This window comes from Crocodylus siamensis, chromosome 3 (assembly GCF_052110815.1).
Source record: "Crocodylus siamensis isolate JL-2025a chromosome 3, ASM5211081v1, whole genome shotgun sequence".
Classification (NCBI taxonomy): Eukaryota; Metazoa; Chordata; order Crocodylia; family Crocodylidae; genus Crocodylus; species Crocodylus siamensis.
Genome location: NC_143397.1, coordinates 81,801,177 through 81,818,755, shown reverse-complemented (window position 1 = coordinate 81,818,755; position 17,579 = coordinate 81,801,177). Strand labels below are relative to the sequence as shown.

The 17,579-nt window shown below is 44.5% G+C and overlaps 1 protein-coding gene across 8 annotated transcripts in view; it reads left to right on the top strand.

The window, feature by feature from the left end:
* The window catches only part of AOPEP (aminopeptidase O (putative)), a 323,793-nt gene that overhangs the window by 163,009 nt on the left and 143,205 nt on the right, over positions 1 to 17,579 (top strand). The window lies entirely within an intron of this gene.

Here is a 17,579-nt window from a genome sequence, read left to right as displayed (position 1 = left end):
GGGCCTTGGATTTTTTCAGAGGGGTACATACTCTTACAGTGTATTTGTAAACCAGTTGAGTTAAAGTTGTACATTGGCCAGATTGAGGCTTACCCCTAAAATACAGACGCACACATACATATATACATACACATATGTGTGTATACATAAACACACACACACACACACACGTGTGTGTATATAAACACACACACGCACATGCACACACACATACTTATGTGTGTATAATTTAGGGGCAGCTAATTATTTCTGGCAGAGGGCTGCTTACCCAGTTTTGGCAAGCTGTTGAGAGCCACATGGGTAGCCCCATCCCTTAACAGGTGCCCTGCCCCCTGGTCACCATCTTGGGAGCAGTGTCCCAATGTCTTGGGGCCAGTGTCCCAGGGCCAACATCAGTGGGGCCCAGAGCGGGGCGCAGGCTGGCAGGGGTCTGTGGAACCAGGCTGGGCTGCACCAGCAGGGAGAGGGTGGAGCTGGCCCAGCTCCATAGAGCCCCTGCTAGCTGGGACCCCTGTGCTCCTGCCCCCTTGCTCTGGGCCCTGCCAGAGCTGGCCCTGGGACACCAGTGTGGGCCTCATGCTCCCACTCACTCCCAGTGCCCTCAGCCCCATGGTGCAGGCAGGGGGAAGCATGCAGCCCCGACCCCCTGCTCCATGGCAGGTAACGAGCTGGTGCTGAGCGCTGGGGAAAAGTAGTCCTCCCCAGCCCTGTGGCCGGTGCCCTTTGCTGCAGTTGCTCACAGCCCATGTGGGGCGGCCTGTGCCTGCTCAGGACAGCCCCACGCGGGCTGTGAGTGGCTGCAACAGGGAGTGCCAGCCGTGGGGCAGGGGAGGACCACTTTTCCCCATGTTCCTTCCCTGCCTTCCCCTTCCCCCCACCGTACTTGAGTTTCCTGCACCGGTGCAGGCTTGGGGGGCGGGGCTGGGGGGACCCTGCTGTTGTGGGAGCTTGCCCGACTTCCCCTGAGTCCTACTGCTTCTGGTTCCTGTAATTTTTGACAGGAACCAAGAGCAGACAAATATTAATTTTCTAAATTTTTTAGGGGCCCCACGGGCCGGATAGACTGGTCCCACGGTTCTCTGGCCCATGGGCCAAATTTTGCCCACCCCAGTGTGTACACACACACACACACACACACACACACACTTTGTTTTTGTGTGTGTGTATGTATTTATCATAATGATCTTTTCTCCTCCTGATTCTTCTAAGTCTCATCTTCATTAATTGAGAGAAAAGCTTTTTCTGTTGTTGACAGCAGTATTGCCTCTGTAGATCATGAAGGCAAAAAGAACACAACTTGATTTCAAGATGTTCTTGCAGTGGTTCGGTAAAATCTCTTTTTTCCCTGACAACCTTTGATTGCTTATGTAAATGAAAGTGAATAAATAATATAACACATCCTATAGCCATGTTTGACCTCGGCATTCTTTCCTGCCCGTGGCAGGGGGTTGGACTTGATGATCCGCTCAGGTCCCTTCCGCCCCTACCAACTATGAAACTATGTAAGGCTTCTATTGTGCTGTACACAATACCATTTCAGAGGACTGGGATCAGAAAACTGATCCTGCTTCCAGCTTGAGTGCTAACCAGTCAGGCTTCACTTCTGTGCTTCAATTTCCCTGTTAGTAAATGGAGATACTTCCCTTCCTGTATAAAGAACATTAAACCTTGCATAAAAAGTGTTGTCTTGAGTGGTGTGTGTTGTTATTTGGAACCTCAAGGCTACAGGGTTGAAAAAAGATTCCTTTGCTTCAAAAGAACAGGCCTCAGCCATCTGGTTAAAGGTAGTCTCCATTAACTGTTAACAGTGTAGGGGCTATTGCATATAGTAGTTTAGATTCTCTGTGGCAAAGAACAGGTGTTTACATGCAAACTAACCAACTCCATTTAATGTTGAAGAACAAAATTTGATTTTGAATGAACTATTTTTAACCGGGCTTTAAGATGTCTCAGAGTTTCCCACTTCACAGTTTTAACTTTTATACATGTAGTGATATAAATAAAGAGTATTGCCAGAGATTTTATACTTAAGCCAAGACTGCTAAACAATTACCTAATTGACAAATTTGGTGTTAGCTCTTGCAAGTCTTTATGCTTAATTTAGTGTTAATAAAACAGACTGTCTCTAAAAGTGGTTTGATTATTATAACACATGTTTAAAATGGGGAAAATGCACATTTTTATTATATGTACTGTTACTAACTTGCATTGGAAGGACTGATCCTATTCTTCCAGCAGTCAGTGATTTTTTTTACTTTTGTGGAAGCAGAAACAGATTATTAATGCAATTGATAGGTATGCGATTTTATCTGATGTTGTCTTATATTAATATGCAATATATCCTGCAGTCATCACTGTGGTGTCAGAGTATCTAGAAAGTGCACTTCCATCAGATTAATTGGTATGGTCCCATTTGTTCAGGTACAAGTACCTGTATCCAATTTTGATGTGACAGCTTCATCTCAGTACAATCACAGTGATCTGGGAACTGAATCCAGAATTTTATTTTTTGCATGGGACTGTCAAGATTCTGGACTTGAATGATTTTTTGGGTGTTCGCATGCATTTTGGAAAGGCCGTTATGCATAGTGTAAATTGGGTAAATAGAACTATAGAGAGAGTTTTTAATGCTAAAAGTCACTCTAGAATCCAGTCAGAGGAGAATTGATTCTTTTTAAAGTATAGGGTCAGCCAGGATGAAGAATTTCAGAGAAGAGATTGCTGTTCCCTCTAAGCTGCATGGCATGTATGGCTGCACAGGCATGCTCATGCTGTGCTGCCAGGCGCACACACTGCGCAACTTAAAAGGAACGCTGCTGGTCAGGGCTTTTCAGACCCCAGCAGCCCTTCCCACTCCCCCTTCTCAGCTGCTGATTGCTTCAGCGGCTGCCACAGGAGGGAGGGAAAAGAAGTCCTCCCATGCAGCCCCCACCCCAGGCCAGAGCAACCCCAGGGAGCTGAGGGGAATTCTTGCCCTCCTGACCTGGCAGAGCTGCTTGCCTCAGCCTCTTCAAGTCCCAGGCAGCTTTAGGGAGCAGAGAGAAATTCTCTTGCTCCTCCACGGCTGGTTTTGCCTTGGCTGCTGCGAGTCTGATTTCCAAAGTAATGCAGGGGAGCAGAAGCATTTCCCTCTGCTCCCTGGGTTATCCCTGAGACTTGCAGCAACTATATCAAGGAGTTGAGGAGAGGAAGAATTCCCCTCAGCTCCCTGGGGCTGCCCAGGGCTGGGGGACCTTTGGCTGGGGTAGGGGAAGCCCTCCAAGGCAGGGGCTCCCCAGTGCCCCCATGCTGGGCTGCATGGGCAGGCACCTGGTCGGGAGGACTTCTCCTCCCTCCCTCCTGTGGCAGTAGCTGAAGCAGTCAGCAGCTGGGAAGGTTGGGCGGGGAATTTCCCTCATTTCCCCAGGGCTGCCTGGGTTGGGGACCCCAGGCTGAGGAAAACTTCTTGAGGGAGAGGTTCCCCCAAGGTGGGCCAGCACCTGACACAGGGGGCTCCTTAATAGGGTGACCATCATAGAGGACATTCCAGTTTTCTGCTACTCTGTCCTCTATTGATACAAAACCCGACACCTTTGTGTCCTCTATTTTTCTCAACACAATATGAAAACCATCTGGTTTTGCATCAATACTATCCTCTGTGATGGCCACCCTACTCCTTAACCCCCTGTGGTGGGGACAGCAGGGGTTTGGGACACTTGACTGGGCTGGCAATGGCCAGCAGGCTGGGAGATGAGCTGTAGCGCCCCCCACCTACTGGCCTGGGTCAGTGCAGACCTCCCCCTGCCTTCCCAATTGAAAACTGAATGGTTATCGGTTCAACCTCCACAGCTCAGAGAAAGCAGCCTAGATTGAATCAGTTCAGCCTCAGGCTTTTTGACTGTACTTAGCCTGTGTGAGAGGAGTTACCATATTTTCTCGTATAGATCTTGCATACACCAAAGACAAAAAATCTTATAGTAAGTAACTGGGTAGCTGAGCCTCCTGAGTGCTCTGCTCGGTGCAAGTCAGACAGATTTTACTTTCACTTCTGCCCAATTTTTACTATGTTCCTTGCATATATTGTACATTGCAATTTCTAGCAGCTGTTTTTTGGAAAAAAAAGCACATATTGTATTCAGGGAAATACATTTTGCTATGTATTGTGTCTTTCGAGACTGTTGCTTTATGACTGACTAGCTGCTCCAGGAAAAGAACAGGCTAATAGAACTTGCATTCTCTTTATGGGTTTCTGTACATTCAGGGCTACATACACATAAGGATGTGAGCACCTAAATGCTGTCTTTCTGCTTTTGAAGCTTCCTCAGTTCAGAATATAGAGCATCACAAGACATTCTTGCATGTTGCATGACTGTAAAATTGTATATTCTGTAGGCATCTAAGTTTCTGCCAGTCAGTTCCTCAAGGGACCTACATGCCTGTATCTGGGCATGCCTAGGATTAAGTCTTGACTGTGCCAAGCATTAGATGTGTACCTCATGGGTAATCACTGTCAGGATCAACTGATTCAGGGGAATGTCTTGCTCTGCTGCAGGGCTTAATGTGGTAGGAGTCTCAGGGACTCAAGTGTCCAACAGTGCAACAGGAGGAAGAGATAGTGTCATTCTTTTACTGAGTATCCTAGTGGTTGGAGCACTCATCCAAGAGAGAGACATTGACATTTCTCTTCTGCTTGATGGAATCTGAACCAACAGTTCTGACTTCTCAAGTGAGTGCTCCAACCACCATTGAGTTATTCTAGAGTAGGGTAATCTTTTATTGTTCCACTTTGACCCAATAATATTTCATTGTTCCTTACAAAGAGATTTTAAAAGGATACTGATAACTTTTGGTGTCTGTGCCATAGAAAAGATTCAATAAAGTTTGATTGTCTGAATGTTCACTGGTGTATCTGTTTGAGAATCATAGATTTCATAGATTTCATAGACATTAGAGCTGGAAGGGACCTCAGAAGATCATTGAGTCCAGCCCCCCACCTGAAGGGCAGGAAATCAGCTGGGGTCATAGGATCCCAGCAAGATAAGCATCCAATTTACTTTTGAAGGTGTTCAATGTAGGTGCTTGAACCACCTCTGATGGCAGGCTGTTCCAGACCTTGGCGGCTCGGACAGTAAAGAAATTCTTCCTTATGTCCAGCCTGAAACGGTCTTGCAGGAGTTTGTGACCTTTCGACCTAGTCATCCGTTGGGGCGCTCTGGTGAACATGCGTTCCCCCAGAAACTGGTGGTCACCCCTGATAAACTTACAGGTGGCCATCAGGTAACCCCTGAGCCTGCACTTTTCCAGGCTAAAGAGCCCCATGGCTCTCAGCCTGTTATCATAAGGTCTGTTTTCCTGACCTCTGATCATGCGCGTGGCTCTTCTCTGGACTCTCCCAAGCTTCCCCACATTCTTTTTGAATTGCAGAGCCCAAAACTGGATGCAGTACTCCAGCTGCGGCCTCACCAAGGCCGAGTACAGGGGGAGAATGACGTCCCGGGATTTGTTTGAGAAGCATCTATGGATGCAAGCCAGCGTTTTGGTCGCTTTACTAGCCGCAGCATCGCATTGCAGGCTCATGTTCATCTTGTGGTCAATGATGACCCCCAAATCTCTTTCTTCTGTAGTGCTAGCCAGCGTAGCACTGCCGAGTCTATAAGGATGCTGCAGGTTTTTCCTCCCAACGTGGAGAACCTTGCATTTTTCAGTGTTAAACACCATCAGGTTTTCATCCGCCCATTTGCTGAGCCTGTCAAGGTCAGCCTGGATCACCTGCCTGTCTTCTGGTGTGGATGGTTTGCCCAAAGTTTGGTGTCATCGGCGAACTTGGCCAGTCCGCTTCTGACTCCAGTGTCCACATCATTAATGAAGATGTTGAACAATATGGGTCCAAGGACAGTGCCTTGGGGTACCCCACTGGTCACAGGGCACCATGATGACTGACTTCCATCAATTACTACCCTCTGGGTCAGACCACGGAGCCAGTTTCTCAGCCAGTGGATCATGGTGGACTCAAGGCCACACTTGGCCAGTTTCGCCAAGAGGTGATCATGGGATACCAGATAGAAGGCTTTTTTGAAGTCGAGATATATGACATCAATTTCTTCTCCCTTGTCGTAGAAGGAAATGAGATTGGTCAAGCAAGACCTACCTGCAACAAACCCATGCTGGCTATCCCTCAGATGTAAAGGGAACTGGAGCAAGTTACAAAGCCATTGTGACACATCATAGGCTTTTCCTGTCATTCTGTTAAGATCCAACTGACATTGAAGCTACTAGAAAGAGAGAGAGAGAGAGGGAATGTTCCTCAATAATTCACCTGGGATGAAGGAGCCCTGGATCCAGTCTGTACTTCAATGGATATGTAATGCAGTGCAATATGCTTAAACCTGCACTGGATCAGGGAACCCAGAGCTTCCCAGTTCTATGAAAAGTGGCATAGCTTCAGCCACAGTGATTGAGAGCCCCATACCAGAATTCCCTGTAACTTGGCTGTTCAAGTTACAGTCAGAAGGTTCAAAATCTCTTGGGCAGAGGAAAGATTTGAACCTGAGTGTGTATCACTCTCAGGAATGGTTGAGGGTGATTGAATACTGGTCAGAAATAAACGTCTTTCTGTGCATCAGGGGCAAGGGGCCTAAGTCCCAGAAAAAGGCAAGGCTTACAATACTCCTCCATTATCAGTATTTGCTAGGGGCTATCTCTGACACCTGACAGGCGAAATACTGTGACCACTAAGGGAGTTTTCCTAGTCACTGGGGATAACCGCTTTTCTGGCATGGGGTAGTATCCACAGAGGTAATGTATAGTTAACCTACCACTTGCTGCATGAGTGAGAAGATCTTGGCTTTATGCCCACTTTATGGAAATGCGAGATTCCTCCCTAGCCTGCTTCTGCGGCCATACGGCTGAGGGCAGGCGAAACTTGAGGGCAGGCGAAACTTGGGGGCATCCGAACCCCAAGCCTCCAGGCTTGGTCCTGCAGATAGGATGCCTGCCAAATGATTTGGAAACATCTGAAGCCCCAGGTGGGGGTGGAGGATGTTTGCTGGTAGTAGGGACACTTATGGTTCTTTACTGATGGATTTGGAATAGATTTGGCTGATTTGGCTTGGAACACAAAAAAGTTTCCCTAAAAAAACCCCCAAAATAACCCCCCCCACCACCTTCTGAAACCAAAGGGCAACATAGCTTCCACTACTTCAGCTGTTTTCTATACCACGTCAGTTAGACTTGTTCTAAGGCATGGGTGGGCAAAATGCGGCAGGGGGGCTAGATGCAGCCTGTCAAGCTATTTTATCTAGCCCACGGAACCCCTAAAAAATTTAGAAAATTAATATTAATCTGCCCTGAGCTGCCTGTCATGTGGCCCTAAATGGCTTGCTGAAACTCCGTAAGCGTCCTCTGCCCAAAATAATTGCCCACCCCTGTTCTAAGCAGTTTAGGATGTACAGTGCAAAAAATTCCAGATTATGGGATTTTGTCTACACTGGGGCTGCTGAAGGTGTGAATACCATTTCTCCTGTGTTAGCAACAGCTGGAAACTTTTAGAAAGTATCAGGACATTGCAACCAAGAAGCTGTCTAATTCTCTTAAATTGGTTGCAAGAGAATACTGGATTAGATGGAAAAAGTCAGCTTGTTGCTGTTAGGTCTACTAGCTTGACAAGAAATCAATTAAGTTAGTGGAGTTTATAAATATTGCAAAATGTTGGAAGGTCCCAACACATAATGCTATTAGTCATCATGGCCAGATCATATTACCATGGAGTGACTAATCTTTGTTAGTAATCTTTCCTCTCACCCCAATCCTCTGCTGTGAAATATGAATTTGTAGCCTATCCAGCTGCTCTCTTTCTAGTTAAAACATTTAATGCTTGTTACTTATCAAAGAAACAAATGTTCACATTTTTGGATTGCTTAAGCATGAGTATAGAGTATTTTTCATCTCAGATTTCTCAGGCTGTTTTTTAATGTGTCTAGTTTATAAAAACAATTTGGTGTAAAACTTCAGATATGGCTTTCTGCTTAGGGTGGACTAGAAAATATATGTTCTCCCTTATTTGAAGAAATTTTAGTTTGAAAAGTATTGGATGTTTCAAGACTATACTGATCACAAGTAGTATGCTTTTTAACTTGAGAAAGATGTACTAAAATTTGATATCTGAATCTTCCTAGGTGTTTTTGCTAAACATTTATAATGGTGAATAGGCTAGAAGGCCATTTTGGTGTTTAATGTGCTGTTCCTGTGGTCCTTTTTGGGACCAACTTGCTTCCATTGAAGTTACTAAAAGGTTCACTGGGAGTTAAGTTAGGTCCCTAAGATACTGTCCACTCCAGTGTTTATTTGTAAATATACTACTGAACCAAGTTTTAATAGTACTTCTTTTGGCTTTGTTTATGTAACTGTGTAATAAAATGCAAGGAGATGCAAGTTTTATGGTTCATTTTGAATGTTTTGATTCTTTGTTAGACATCTTCATTTTAACATTGTATATGTGTAGGTGGCTGATACGTAATTGTAGGTAGGCAAACATGATATGAATTACAGATATAGAAGTAATGAAGTAATAGCAGAACATTTTTAATTATTCAAGTTCCTTCTTGAACAAATGTGCTGTCAGCATTTAAACGAATAAGAGATTTAAAATAAATAAAGGTGCAAGTGGTAAGTTTAAATATTGTGTTGTCATGCTTTCACCTTGTCCAAAATAATTGTAAGGGTTCCCATCATTAAGTGGTGGGGAAGAAGGAAAGTAAAAACTCAGTGCAAATAATTGCCCATATTCTGAATACTAGTCTTGTTTTCAGTGGTATCTGTAGTATTTTTCCTAGATGAGAGCTGCAGGTGCAAGGAAATGACTTTAGATGTGAAACATTAATCAGTTTGCTTTTTTCCCTTCATTTTGATTGTGTGCTCAGTATGTTTTTAATAGAAGTTTTTGTTTATTTTAGTTGAGTTAGCAATCGACAAGTAAAGCAAGTCTGGAATCTTTGAGCAGGATTTTAAAAAATCTCCCATTTTTCTTTCTGTGGGAGAATTCATGTAATAACTTGTTTGAATGAGTATTTTCTTTTTTAATGAATGGAGTGTTACTGACTATAAATAAATAGAACTGCATGCAAGTTGCTGATTTTACTAGTGTGGTTAAGGCTGTTGTTTATATTGATAGAGAAAAAAGAACACCTTGAAAATCATTTTGTTTGCAGACTTTCATTTTCATATTCTTGCATCTGCTCTAATAGTAAGAACTCTTGTATCCCCTTTCTGCTGGGGTTTTAATTTGCTGTAGCCCCAAACAGTTAAGAAGGCAATGTTACCAAAATAAAAAATCCTAATTTATTGTTCTGGAAGTTTAAAAGCAAGTGTTTAATTGAGAGGGACCAAGTATATGTATGTGTACATGTTCATGCATGTGCACACTTGTACATCACACACATGCACAGATCTATATAATACAGTTTTGTATGGTAAGTGGGTACCTACACATACAGAAAATATTTGTGCTTTTGTCTAACCATTTGTTCATAAAAATGTCATAATTGAAGGTTGAAGTATAGACATGTAGAAAGCTGAGCCTTTTCATACATAGACATATGGATTATTTTTTTAAATGAAATCTAGCCCCAAAATTATATTTATACTGTTTGGCCTCAGTCCTGCAAGCTTTCTGCACCTGTAAACCTGTGATTTTGAGTGAACACCAGCTGACTTGTGTAAGGCTTGGCATTGGCTTTAGAGATTCCCTAAGCAGAAGAGCTTGCCATATCACAGCCTTCATTTTTCCACTGTACTTGCTTTAAAAACTGGCAGTGATAGGTCTGTGTAGGTGAGAATCAGGATGTGAAATTAAGTTGACTGAAGTAAAACTGGCACTTCTGTTTCTGTTTTCCAAACTGAATGCCATACAAAAAAAGAAATGTTTCAATTTAGATAATAAAATTTACATGCAATATCTATAAAACCATTTAAAATTTCATTCTAAACTAAAAGCTAAATTTTAATTCTAAAGTAACTGAGAATGTAATTGTATTCCATTATATCCATAATTATTCAAATTATGCTTATAGATTATCTTAATAATTGACTGAAACCAGTTTTAAAGAGTACTTCTCTGCCGAAACTTTCAGCTTCATTCATCCTGTTTATTATTAGACACAACGCGTATGTTTAAGAGAACATTGTTAAGATTACAGTCAAACATTCAAAAATTAGGAAAAACCAGAACTAACATTGTTAGTGTAATCTTAATTCTGCTGCCTTGGCACGTGTGTTATAAGACTGTCTTTAATTACGTGAGCACAGTACATTTTTTTCCAAGGAGCTTTGCTTCATTCATTGTATAAAAAGGGCAGTGCTCACTTAATGAGCAACTCTTCAGTATTTTGTTTTAATTCTTCATAGGTCACCATGTGTTCCCAGCCTTTATTTCTTTCATGCTAGTCATTTTTTTTCTGATTTAGAAGTTAATCAGAGAAGCTTATTAATACTTTTTATTAAGTTTTAACATATGTGTATATATGTTAAAGTTTAATATAGTCACATTTTTAAGCTCTTCTTAAAATATTAATAATTTTCTATTCACCTTAAGTACACTTAAAACGTTTACAGTTATATACAATCTGAATGCGTAATATAGAGGTCAGGTATTTGTATGATATATTTTACAGGCCACAATATTAGTATATAAAATTCCAACTAGCTTTTCAGTACAGAAATAATGAAAGAAGGAATGATAATGTAAAGAAAGAGCTAGAATGAGTTTATGTAAATAGAAATATGGTTTTAAAAATGGAATAGAGAAGAAACAAAGGGAAAAGGCTAGTGTTGGGTAGAGGTGGGCAGAAAACAGGCAGGCTAGGAGGGGCCCAAACATTAAATGAAATTATTCAACTACCTCCCAGAGAGTATTCCATGTCTCTAAGAACTGATGTTGAACAAATCTGTTACAGTACATGGTTCTTTCCATGGGGCACTTTTTGGATTGCCACTTCTATAACATTAGTACCTTAGCAGTTATTGGTGCTCTGCTGAGCCAGGAGGTTTGTGTTTTTTTTCCATGATGATTCAGTTTCCCTTTAGCATTTATCAGGCTTAATATTACATGGCCAGTTTGAGATACAATTTTATGTGATAGAGAAAAAAAATAATTCTGCAATTAAGTTCTACCCAGAACAAATAGCTATAGAAGCATTCTCAAAACATATGGCTTAAATTAGTGCCTGCTGAGTCACAGCGCCAGCACTTGTCTGATTTAGTGGCATGTATTTTAAAGAATTGGAGGGGACTCCAATGCATCCTCCACATGATTTTCTGATGGATTAATCTTAAATGGAAGTCCAAGAAGCAGTTGAGACTGCTAGCTAGAATTTGTTCCATTGGTTAACAGTGGTTTATTTCCCCATTCCATTTTTTATTTAATGAAATGGTATTTAATTCATATTTGATAACCAGATATGTACATCGTGTTCCTATAGGCCTTAATATCTAGGTAACTAAAGAAATGAAAGCAATTTAGGTGGCTCTGGGATAGCACAAACATTAGGCCTAAACTGATAGGAGATGGCATATGCTTGATGTATTGCCACTTTTTAGTCTTTATAGTTTCATATGTGTTAGGGGGCTGGAAGGGACCTTGCAGACCATTGGGTCCAGCCCCCCTGCACTTGGGCAGGAAAGACCACTGGGATCAGATAGGCTGCTACCAAGTCCCCTCTGAGTCTTCTCTTCTCCAGGCTGAACAGTCCCAAATTTTTTAATCTCGCCGCATATGACCCGGTCTCTAGCCCTCTAATTATGTGTATAGACCCCCTTTGGACTCTCTTGAGCTTCTCTACATCTTTCCCGAAGTGTGGTGCCCAGAACTGGACTCAGTACTCCAGCTGCGGTCTCACCAAGGCTGAGTAGAGAGGGAGGATGACATCCTCAGCTTTGCTCGAGATGCCTTGGTAGATGCATGCGAGTGTTTTCCTCCATTCTCCCGGTTGGCTGATCTCGTACGGCGGGCTTTAAACTAGCTTCGCCAGGGGAAGGGGCCGCTTCAAGTGGAGAGGATGCTTCACCAGCACACAGGTTGACAAGAGGAAGGGAAGCCCAGGTAAGCATCAATGTTCTGGGAGTAGGGGGCCACAACTATCCTGGGAGTGGGAGGAAGGAACATGCACCTTCAGGAGTCCTGGGAGTAGGGGCCCACACTGTCCTGGGAGTGGGAGGGAGGAACATGCACCTTCAGGAGTCCTGGGAGTAGGGGGCCACAACTGTCCTGGGAGTGGGAGGGAGGCACGTGCACCCTCTGGAGGCCTCAAGTGCCTCTACACTAATGCTCGTAGTATGGGGAGTAAGCAGGAGGAACTGTGCCTCCTGATTGTGAGTAAGAACCCAGACTTAGTAGGGCTCACATAAACCTGGTAAAACCCTACCTATGACTGGGTGGCTGGTATTCGGGGATACATCCAATATAGAAGAGACAGGACACAGAGGAAAAGTGCGGGGGTTGCACTCTATGTCAAAGAGTACCTCACATCATCAAGGATTAGCTTTGGGGTAGAGGAGGGTCAGGCAGAGACACTATGGGTCAAACTACAAGGGGGGTGTGGTGAAAGGGACCTTACGGTGAGTGTCTACTACAGACCACCCAACCAGGGGGAAGAGCTGAACCAGGACTTCTCCAGTCAGCTTATGGAGGTGGTTAGGTCAAGGGATGTTATTGTCATGGGTGACCTAAACTACCCAGACATTTGCTGGGAGGAGCAGACAGCCAGGTCTGACTGCTCACATAGGTTCCTGGCTGTATTACAGGACCTTCACCTTATTCAGGAAGTACACAGACCTGCTAGGGGTAACGCCTTGCTGGACCTGGTCCTGGCCACGGGGGATGACCTGGTGAGGGGACTGCAGGTCCTCGACTACCTGGGCAATAGCGATCATCACCTGCTGGATTTCACTATCCAATGCAGGGTGTCAAGGGCTTACACCAAGGCTAATGCCCTTGACTTCAGAAGGGCAACTTCAGTGAGCTTAGGAGACTAGTAGGGGAAGCACTGAGGATCCAGAAGGTAGAGAAGATGGGAGTCCACGAGGGATGGTCGTACCTTAAGGGGGTGATCCTCCAGGCCCAAAGGATAACAGTCCCTGAGAGAAGCAAGGGGGGTAGGAGTGCTCAGCAAGGGCATTCAGCAATGCCTGAGGACTAAAAGAGGGGCATACAACCAGTGGAAGGGAGGAGCTGTCACCAAGGAGGTGTACTCCTCCTCAGCACGTGAGGCTATTAGGAAGGCCAAGGCACAGATGAAACTCAGGCTAGCGTCCAAGATTAAGGACAACAAAAAGTCCTTTTTCAAGTACATTGGGAGCAAGAAGAGGGCACCAGGCAATGTAGGACCCCTGCAAGATGCAAACGGTAATCTTGTGACTATGCCAGACAAGAAAGCTGATATTTTTAATAGTTTCAGCACAGATGTAGTCAGGGATCTTCTGGAAGGACTAGACATTTTTAAATCTGCAGGTCCAGATGCCCTCCACCCAAGGGTTTAGAGGGAGCTGGCAGGGGTCATCGTGGAGCCCTTGGCCCGGCTGTATGAGCATTCGTGGTCATCTGGCCAGGTGCTGGAGAATTGGAAACTGGTTAATGTGGTTCCAATTTTCAAGAAAGGGAGGAGGGAGGACCCAGGTAACTATAGGCCTGTAAGCCTCACCTCAGTCCTTGGGAAGATCTTGGAGAGAATCATCAAGGAGCACATCTGTGGGGGGCCAGCAGGGGAGATCATGCTCAGGGGCAATTAGCATGGGTTCATCCAAAGCAGGTCCTGCCTGACTGACCTGGTTGCCTTTTATGACCAGGTGACTAAATCCTTGGATGATGGTGTTGCCGTGGATGTAGTCTTTCTAGACTTTAAGAAGGCCTTTGACACTGTCTCTCACCCCATCCTCATCAATAAATTAAGCAACTATGGCATTGATGCCTGCACAGTTGGATGGGTAAAAAACTGGCTGATTGGGCACACCCAGAGAGTAGTGGTGGATGGGTTGTACTCAACCTGGTGAGATGTGAGCAGTGGGGTACCCTAAGGCTTGGTCCTTGGGCCCGCACTGTTTAACATCTTCATCAGCAACTTGGAAGAGGGGGTGGAAAGCACACTGTCCAAGTTTGTTGATGACACTAAGATGTGCGGCAAGGTGGACACACTTGAAGGGAGAGAGAGTCTGCAACTAGATTTAAACAGACTACAAAAGTGTGCAAATGAGAATAGGATGGGGTTCAATGTAGACAAATGCAGGGTGTTGCACCTTGGGAGAAGGAATCCACAGCATACATACAGGCTGGGGAGTTCTCCTCTTGAAAGCACAGAGGAGGAACGGGATCTTGGAGTCATTATTGACTCCAAGATGAACATGAGTTGCCAATGCCAGACCGCAGCCATCAAGGCCAGCCATACCTTGTCATACATCCAAAGATGCATCTCAAGCCAGTCCAGGGAGGTGATACTCCCCGTCTATGCGACTTTGGTCAGGCCGCAGTTGGAGTACTGCATCCAGTACTGGGTGGTGCACTTCAAGAGGGACGTGGCCAGCCTGGAGAGGGTTCAGAGGAGGGCCACCCGCTTGGTGAGACAGCAGCAGGACAAGCCCTATGAGGAGAGACTGAGGGACCTGAACCTGTTCAGCCACAGCAAGAGGAGGCTGAAGGGGGACTTGGTGGCTGCCTACAAACTCATCAGGGGAAATCAACAGCAAATAGGAAGAACCCTTTTCTCCCCAACACCACCTGGGGTGACGAGGAACACTAGTAATAAGCTGATGGAGACTAGGTTTAGGTTAGAGATCAGAAGACAATTTTTTACAGTTAGGGTGACCAAAATTTGGAACCAAATTCCCAGGGAAGTGGTCCTCACCCCTATGTTGGGCAAATTCAGGAGGTGGTTGGATGTTCACCTGTCTGGGGTCTTGTGAACCCAGCATTCATTCCTGCCTGTGGCAGGGGGTCAGGCTAGATGATCTGTTCAGGTTCCTCCTGACCCTAGCTACTATGAAACTATGATTAGCTCCACCAGCTATGGCATCGTATTGGTGGCATATGTTCATTGTGTTGTCTGTCGCGACACCCAAGTCTCATTCAGATGTGGTGCTAGCAAGCATAGTACTGCCAAGCCTGTAAGTGTGTTGTGCATTATTTATCCCTAGATGGAGCACTTCACATTTCTCTGTATTGAACGACATCAGGTTGAGGTCAGCCCACCTCATGAGCATGTTCAGGTCAGCCTGTATTGCCAGCCTGTCTTTGAGCATGACCATGCTCCCCTATAGTTTGGTGTCATCAGCGAACCTTGCTAGTTTGCTTTTAATATCCGGATCCAAATTGTTGATGAACATGTTGAAAAACACAGGTCTGAGTACTGATTACTGGTCACACTCCACCATGATGACTCAGTTCTTTCAGTCAATACTCTCTGGGTCCTGCCACAGAGCCATAAAGTAGTTGAGACTGCATTTTCCCAATTTTTTCATGAGGACTTTGTGAGAGACGCGGTCAAAGGCCTTTTTTAAGTTCAGGTATACGACATCAACCTCATTTCCCTTATCTAGGTGTCAAGTTACTTGATCGTAGAAGGACATGAGGATGGTCTAACATCACCTGCCTGTAATGAGACCATGTTTGCTATCCTTCAGAATACTGCCTTCTGCTAGAGTTTAGAGTGAACTTTTCCTTCAGTACTGTAAAGAGAAGGAAGACATATATTTTACTAAGTGGCTGATGGTAAAGAGCCCTTTCCTAATTGTTCAGGCCAAATGATAGGTTTACCTGCAATAAGGAGTTTTAAATTACCCTGGCTAGGGACCTTGGGGCCAAGTTGCATGTTATATTTAATATGTGCTAACTGCACTTAAAATGCAAGTGTCAGCCTGTTCAGTCCGTTAAACATGTGCTAGGTGCACTTGTATCATCATAAAGTTACAACTTTTGACATGAGAAGTGTCTCCAGATTGTATTCAATAACACATGTTCAGCTATTGTTGGACTGCTCCATGGAGTTAATGCAAAAAGTTTGCAGTCCTCCAGCATCCTAGGATGTACTGCTTCAATGCCCCCATCAGCTCTTTTGGTGGACCATCCCATACTTTACTGCTGGGGGTGCTACTGACCTCAAGAAGACATCTTCACCCAATTCCAGGGGGTGTGACCCTGGTTCATATGACATCACCCTTTGATACCCTCAAGGTTCAAGTGCTTTCAGGTGTTAGTGATCACCTAGCTTCCTGAACTGAACCAAACCAGAGAATACCCTGCTCAGATCCCAGAAGGCAGACCTTGAACTGAAATTGTGGTGAGATGCTGCATCTCACTGTGATCTGGGGTGAGGAGAGAATCATTGCCACCTTTGCCAAGGGCAAGGAGGACAGCCGACAACACCAGGTAGTCTACAAGCACATCGTGCCCCATATGGCTTGGGGGTGTTAGCGGGACTGAATGCAAATCTTCAATAAAATCAGGTGCCTGAAGTTACAATATGTTAGGAGCATGCCAACAAAGTCTCAAATGGTTCCCTGCTGCGAGGAGCTATTGAAGATCTTTGAGGAGGACCATATCATCAATCTACACCACACCATGCACTTTAAACTTGAGGGCCTGGCGTGGTGCACTGACAGTGAAAACAATCATAGAGTTTCTCCTCTGCCACCTCCTACTGAAACTGCCATGAAGAAGCACAAGAATGCCTGTTGTGTGAACTTGTTCTCTAGTCAAGCCCTGTTCCTTGTTACCAGATTTGCCCACTACTTTGGGTTGTGCTCATTTATTAGGGCTAGGGTCTTGGTAATTCTATTAATGTGCTGCTTGTGTTACTTGTGTTTCTATATGGAGCTGTATCTCTCCCTTCTGCAAGCCCTCAACCCCAGTGGAGCTATCTTGCAAGGACTCAGTTTCAGTGGGGCTGGGTTCCTCCAGTCCCCAAATCAGTCATACCCACAAACACACACAGATTAACATGACACGCCTGACCTGGCCGGATTGATCAGCATGGACAGACTGATACCCTCATATGCCAAGAATCAGTTCATCAAAGCAACAATAACTACAGTCAGACACAAGCACTCAGTTAAACAGAATACCTCTGAATCCGGCTGGGTGTCCGGATGATACCCTCATGGCCCAGCATTCAGTTCATTAGGGCATGTCTGAGCCAAACTGGGTCAATCAGCGTGTACAAGCTGATCCCCTTATGTGTTTCAAACTCAGTGCGTCCCAATCTTTTAGCCTCTTGATGAGCAGACCCCACAGTATTTTTGGGCTTCACAGGGATCTTTAGCTTAGGTAAAAGAAGCATTGCTGCAGAGCAAGTGGGAAAGGAGAAGCAGAGAAGGAAAAATATACCCAGTTACCACCAGTTTGACTATAAAAATTATTTATTGCTAAGTATATGAAATATATAATGACAATAGTAGTAATAGAGATGCAAAGGAAAACAAACACAAACAGTTACAGTATTACCCTGGTTTCACTAAGTATTTGGGGAAACTTAGCTCAAGCTTAACTAATACAGTTCAGGTTCAGAAATCTGTGCTTAGAGAGAGAAAGAAGAGAAAAGAGAGAGATAGCTGGGATCTCA